This window comes from Canis aureus, chromosome 10 (genome assembly GCF_053574225.1).
Source record: "Canis aureus isolate CA01 chromosome 10, VMU_Caureus_v.1.0, whole genome shotgun sequence".
Taxonomy (NCBI): domain Eukaryota; kingdom Metazoa; phylum Chordata; class Mammalia; order Carnivora; family Canidae; genus Canis; species Canis aureus.
Genome location: NC_135620.1, coordinates 38,058,787 through 38,065,494, shown reverse-complemented (window position 1 = coordinate 38,065,494; position 6,708 = coordinate 38,058,787). Strand labels below are relative to the sequence as shown.

General features: G+C 51.1%; 1 long non-coding RNA gene across 1 annotated transcript; it reads right to left on the bottom strand.

The window, feature by feature from the left end:
- Positions 1-6,351, bottom strand: LOC144321658 (uncharacterized). The gene is made up of 3 exons (XR_013387251.1): positions 6,226-6,351; positions 5,403-6,139; positions 1-1,149 (listed from the first exon to the last, which is right to left on the bottom strand). It is a non-coding gene; the product is annotated as an uncharacterized LOC144321658 (long non-coding RNA).
- Between the last annotated feature and the right edge of the window lie 357 nt (positions 6,352-6,708).

Genomic DNA, 6,708 nt, shown 5'->3' with positions numbered 1-6,708 from the left:
CAGAGAGAGAGGCAGAGACACAGGCAGAGGGAGAGGCAGGCTCCTTTCAGGGAGCCGGAGCTGGGACTCGATCCAGGGCCCTGGGGTCACGCCCTGGGCCCAAGGCAGTTTTTAGATCAGGGTTTGGCAAACTGTGTTGTGGCTTCCAAGACGGTACCTCACAGCCCCCTGCACGGGGGGAAAGAGGAGGCCACATGGGGGAAACTCTGACACCCCCAGAGAATCTCTGTTTCCCGGTTTCCCTCCTCGAGGCTCTACCCGACGCTGCGATTGAGAGAAGGGTTCTCGTCGGCCGCGCACCTGCTACTTGGCCTTCCTCCCGCTCCAACACAAGCTTCCTTTCCTTTGCCACAAAACCTCTCAATAAAGCCCGCGCTCATCCTCGCCCAGGCACTCTGCAGCCCAGAGACGCTTGGGGACCGGGCCTTACCCAGCTCGCTGGCTCGCTCTGTCTCTGTCGTCGGCATTCGTAGCCTCCGTCTCTCCCTCTTGCTCGAGCGTTCGCTCCTCCTCTTGTGCTATGTTCGCCTCACCTCCAGCGGCTCCACCTACTTCACACAGCAGAGTCCAGTCCTGCGCAGAGAGGGCTTCAATAACCAGTAACTTTGCTTTGAACCAGGCCTCCTCCCGGCACCGCCGCCAGCCTGTGCGTGGCCTTCGCCTGCTCAGCCTCTGGTCAGCGTCCAGCCAAAGCCCACGCTTATCGTGTCGGGGCTGAGGGCAAAGCACCCGGCCAGCAAGGAGTCCGGGCCTGGGGGCACTGTGCTGCAGAAATCAAACATGTGCCCTGTTTGCGCCCAACTATTAACAGCTTCCCCAGCCACCCAATCTGATGAATGCTTCCAGATTTCCACCTTCCCCGACTTCTCTGCAGAGTTTCCCAGGGCCAAGTCGTTGGCATGTCTGACGTCCCAACCCCCCCTTCCGTGAGTCTGGTTCTGTCCTCACCCCTCTTGCCCGTCTCCCTTGCTGGACTCTCGTAATCGTCCTGCCCCTCCCTCTCTAGGCCCTCTGCTATCAAAAAGCACTGCTGTAAACAAGCCCGAGAGTCTTTAAGATGAATTTTAGTCAATGTGTCTCCTCTGTAGGGTTTTCTTTCAAGCCTCGTCATTTGGATGTGAAGGATGCTGCCCTCTTTTAAGGACATTGCTGTAAAAGCAAACAAAGAACATATCATTTAGAACCCAGGGTGAAAGGGTGTAAGAGGTAGATTTCACTCTGAAATCAGATTGCTAGGGGACCTGTCTCTACTTCCTATTCTTTAAAACAAATTAATATTAAGTAAAACCTGGGTGGCTCCATGGTTGAGCGTCTACCTTTGGCTCAGGGCATGAACCCAGGGTCCTGGGATCAAGTCCTGCGTTGGGCTCCCTGCTCAGTGAAGAGCCTACATTTCCCTCTCTTTTTGCCACTGCCCCTGATTGTGCTCTCTCTCTCAAATAAATAAATAAATCTAAAAAAAAAAAAAAGATCTTCTGACTTTTGGTCCAGAACCTTTTCCATTCTGGTTGGCATGTCCATATAATGTATTATCTAAGTTAGGACATACTTTAGAGTGAAAGAGAAAAAAAAAAGAAAGAAGAAAGAAAGAAAGAAAAAGAAAGAAAGAAAGAGAAAGAAAGAAAGAAAGAAAGAAAGAAAGAAAGAAAGAAAGAAAAGAGAAAGAAAGAAGAAAGAAAGAAAGAAAGAAAGAAAGAAAGAAGAAAGAAAGAAAGAAAGAAAGAAAGAAAGAAAGAAAGAAAGAAAGAAGAAAAAGAAAAAGAAATAAAGGAAAGCAGGCACTAGAAGTAGTTGATCGGAGCAGGAAGCTGGGACACATCCTGAACAAACCAGGACATGAGTTCACTCCAGTGAAACTTGGCCGCCCTTTGGTACACTTCCCAGCTCAAGGTCACCCAGGCCACACCTGCCAGCCAAGCCCTTCCCACAAGTATCCATTGATGTCCAGTGTCTGTCCATCCACTGAGCTCACAGAACCCAGGACTGAACTGGGCCCCTCCTAGGGCTCCTATCTAACACCTTTTAGTGCAAGCTGCCCTGGTGCTTTGCCAGACCTCCATTTGTGCGGGGCTAACGAGGCCCTGGGCAACAGTCATCCCTGGTGATTAGAAACTGAGTTGAAGAAACATTTGGGGGCGGGGAAGGGGCACTGAAAGCCTCACTGTATTGGTCAGATTCTTAACCGAAAGGAACATAGAAAGATTCTGACTTGTGTATGTAGAAATATCTATCAAACACTGTGAGCGGCCTGCGGAATTGCTAAGAAGACTGCATCACAAAGTCTGGGAAGCAGACAGGAATGCGAGATGGGGAAAAAAAGGGCAAACAACTAACTAAAATCATATGGCAGAATTAGCCCAGTGAGGACCTGAGTGATGTTGCCAGACTGGGTTTGGTTGCTATGGTCGGTGCTGCCGCCCTGTGGACCCAGGATGACCCCCGCATCGACCCTGCTCCTCTACGGAGCCCGCTCTGAATTCAATAAGCGTAGTGGGTGAATCTGGCCAGTTCTAGGTCATTCCTGTTCCTACCCTCTTCTGTAGCGGGAAGGAAGGTTCTGCCTACAATGACTCTATGTGTGTTCCCAGAGACCTCGGCCCCGCCCCGGGCAAAGGATTACGCTCCTCTGCCTCCTTAACATCAGCGGGCTTTGACCGTGTGGCTTATTTTAGCCAATGAAATAGGAACAGAAATGACGTGGGTTGCTTACAAGTGGAAGCACTAAGAGCCGGTGTGTGCTTTGCCATGTGTTTTCCCTCTGCCTCAAGAATGGCACTGCTCTAGATCGGGGCTGCTGAGTTGGTCAAGATCCAAGGAGGGAAGATGATGCGGAGCAGAGCCACAGCCGTGACTAACATGTAGCATTAGCATGAATTAAACCTTGCTTTTTTTGGTGTGGTGTTTTTTGTTGTCATTGTTGTTGTTTTAAAGATTTTATTTATTTATTCATGAGAGACAGAGAGAGAGAGGCAGAGACAGAAGCAGGCTCTCTGTGGTGAGCCTGATGCGGGACTCAATCCCAGGACCCCGGGATCACACCCCGAGCCACTCAGGTGCCCCGGGATTAAAACTTTGCAAGCCACTGAGATTGGAGAGGGTGTCATTTGTTACCAGGACATTGCTTACCTTATCCTGACTGATACAGTCAGGATACTGACTGATACTGATACTGAGTCAGCTCCCTGCAAGAGTCAAGATTCATATGATGGAGAATTCCCAAACATAGAAGCAGACCAAAATAATAATAACAACAAGAAGAAATTTAAAAAATACTAATTTAAAAAATCCATCTTCACATATGTGATTCATCCAAATGTTAATTTTTCAAGAATCATCTCCCTCTTCAAGGTCTTACTTACCCTGTAGCTCTCCCTAGCGCTGCCCAAAGGTCCCCGCAGCATGATCAGAGCAGAGTTGGCTTGGGTAGAACCCTTGAGGCCAAATCAGCAAGCTCTTCACAATCTCTGGTGTGTGTATGTTAGAGAGATTATTTATATTGATCTTGCCTTTAAAAAAAAATCTCTGAATGTTAAAATTGATCAGGAAAGGCTTCCACTGGGAGAGAATGGTTTTTGAAAAACACTCAGGTGGATTTGGACAATAAGAAGTTGCAAAATGTGTGTGTATATGTGTGTGCACGTGTGTGTATGTATGTGTATAAATGTGTGTGCATGTATACGTGTGTGCACATGTGCGTGCACATGTAATTGCATGTGTGTATAGGTGTACGTGTGTGTGTGTGCATGTGTATCAACTTTGATTTTACGTGGGTTTATTTCTAAAAAATGAGTTACATTTTTTAATAAACTTAATGAAAATAAGGAATCTGTTGTTTTTCTAGTTATAGAATCAAAATAGTTGTGCCTGTTTGCTATAGAATTATTTTTCCAGGACTCCTGGGTGGCTCAGTGATTGAGGGTCTGTCTTGGGCTCAGGCCATGATCCCGGGGTCCTGGGATCAAGTCCTGCACCAGGCTCCCCGCAGGGATTCTGCTTCTTCCTCTGCCTCTGTCTCTACCTTTCTCTCTGTGTCTCTCATGAATAAATAAATAAAATGTTAAAAAAAAAGAAGTATTTTTCCTCTCCCAAGGAAATTAATTTGAGCACCGTTTCCTGGCTTCCCCCAAAGTTTTAAGGTTCCACTACTTCATTCACATCGGCTCACGATGTTCACAGTTCACAGATGGAAAAGAATCCTTATGTCCAAAAAGCAGGTTGACCAACAAATTGCAGAGCGAACTTACTGTCGAGGCTTTGCAGAAGAGGCCGTGCAGATTGGGGGGCGGGGGGCCCACCTTCTCGGAGGCTCAGCCCTCCCCGCCCTCCCTCACCCCATCATCTATTCGCTTCTTGGCCTTCCCAGCCTCAGCCCATGACCTACCACCTGGTCACTCTGACAGAGGCCGCCGCCAGCACCTAAAGGACTGGTGTCCCCCGGTCCCCCCAGACGGCTGTGGTGTCCACCAGGGCCGCAGCCCCCTCGAAACTTCCTGTCTTCGCTCCACTGAGATTTCTCTTCCCTGGCCTCCGCCTCAAACCTTCCCTTCTCAGGGCCCTGGGGGGCATCTCCTGGGCCCCGTCCTTCCTGCCCCCTCTCCCTTAGAGACGCTACTGGGCCTCGCGCTCGCCTCCTGCTCAGGAAGGGAGCAGCTCCTGCGTGCTCACCGCGCTCCGCAGCCCCCGGGCCTCTCCACCCGCCCGGCCGGCCTCGGGTCAGCATCCTGGCACCTTGGCACTGGACAGCCCGCTCTCTTCTCTGCCTCCCGCGTTTCCCGGTTGGGGTGACTGCCCAGCACGGACCCTCTCCTCTTTCTCCCCCAAGTCACGGGAGTAACAACGCTTGCTTCTCTTCCTGCCCTTGACTTCTCCCTCTCCCTCCTCCCCACTCCCCCTGACTTCCATCTGGGCCATCACTGCGGCTCTTACCTGCTCCCCCAGACTCCCATCCACCAGCACCATGTCCTGGGGGCCACATCCAGCTCCTCGGAACTCAACCTCCTCACGAACGAAGCTGACTCCCCTTAGGATGGCACCAGGTCCTTCACGACTTGCTTCCACACACCTATCAAGCCTCGACTGCTACTAACTCTCCTTTGTTTCGTGACTCCTCGCCCATTTTTATGGACCTAAGAAAGAAAAGCCTCTCTAGAGAGTCTCTGGGGAGGCTGGGAGGTTCTCTGGACCCTCTAGACTGTCTGGAGACTGGGCCTCGTCTGTCTCCAGTTGTGAGACCCTCCGAGAAGGTGACTTGCTTCATTGGCTTCAGGGCCCCTTCTCTCCCCACAAGCCTTCCTCTTGTCACTCTGAAGTGCCCTGAGCTTCAGAGCCTCCTCTGTAAGGTGGCACTACCCTCACCTCGCACTGATTTGAGGACTTACTGACCTATAACTAAAACCACTTACCCCCATGCCTGGCACATGGCAGGTACTCAAGACGTAGGGTTCTTTCCTTTATTTCTCGACCACGCATATTTGTCTTCTAAGCAGTAGAGCATTGTCTGTAGGTGATATCCTTTTCACACCCACTCATCATTTCTTCATCCCCTGTTTGTGGGCAACTCACACAGGGCGTAGTCCTGGGTTCCGGGGATACCTGAGTGAGGAGCCCAGCACCGCTGGGTGTCTGGTCTTAGCATAGGGCCGGGGCTCCTTCTCTAGCCGCAGTGGAAGCAGGTGTCCCTCAGCACGCGGGCCCAGGCGGCACAGTTTCATCTCATCTCATCTCTTTCTTTCACTTTGATTTCTGGTGCTTTCCCCCAACACGTATAGCTCATGGCAGCGTACGACTGGAAAGAAAATAACTCGGAAAAAACAAAGTGCTCCAAGATACGTAAAGGGTCGTGACGTACCCCCATGGTGAAAATGCCCAACAATGGAGAAGAAACAAGGCCAAGAAATCTTCATGTTTGACTAAATAAAGTGTTCCTCACCAGCACGAGCTGTTCAGCTCAGACAGCAGGAGGCACCTGCAGGTGTTTGGATGGGGGCACCCTATCCATGGACTGACTTCCCTCCGTATTGCTCCCAGCCAGAGTATGGTCATTCCCATTACTTCTGGATCAATCCGTTTGGACCAAATCTCCTGAATCCACAGGCTGGGGTCAGGTCCTTCTTTATGGCTCTAGTGCGGAGCTGAGTGCCTGGAACGAGGTAGGTGCTCAGCAAATCCTGGCGACCGTCGGCTCTGGGCAAAGGCCCCGTAGCCGCCGGAGCCCAGCTTACTCACCGCTGCAATCATCTCCTAGGCCCGGGGCGTGGTGCACAGTAGGTGCTCGGCCGACGTCTGTTAAATAAGCAAAGGAATGAACAAAGGGCTGGAAGGGCGTGAGCGGAGAGATGTCGAGAAGCTCCTTCTCAGCCCACGTCTGTGACAGCGCAGCGGGCGTCTGCGGCTCTCAGCGGACCCAGGGCCCCGTGTCCCTGCCCTCGCAGTGGCGCAGGGTCGCGCCCGAGCGAGGCCGAGGCCTCCCCCATCGCACAACGGGAGGCCTCCCCTGACCAGGCTGCTTTGGAAAACTGCTTGCACCTGGCCTGGAAGAACACAATTAAAAGACGCCGTAAAAATTGACAGATCCCGGTGCGGAGGGCCGAAAATACATTACAATTCCAATCGAACTATAAATAAAGCCCCTAAATTAAATAAATCTCACACAATTATGGATTAAAACATGTTTAGTGTTAATGGCCTTGCACATGGACCCTGACTCCC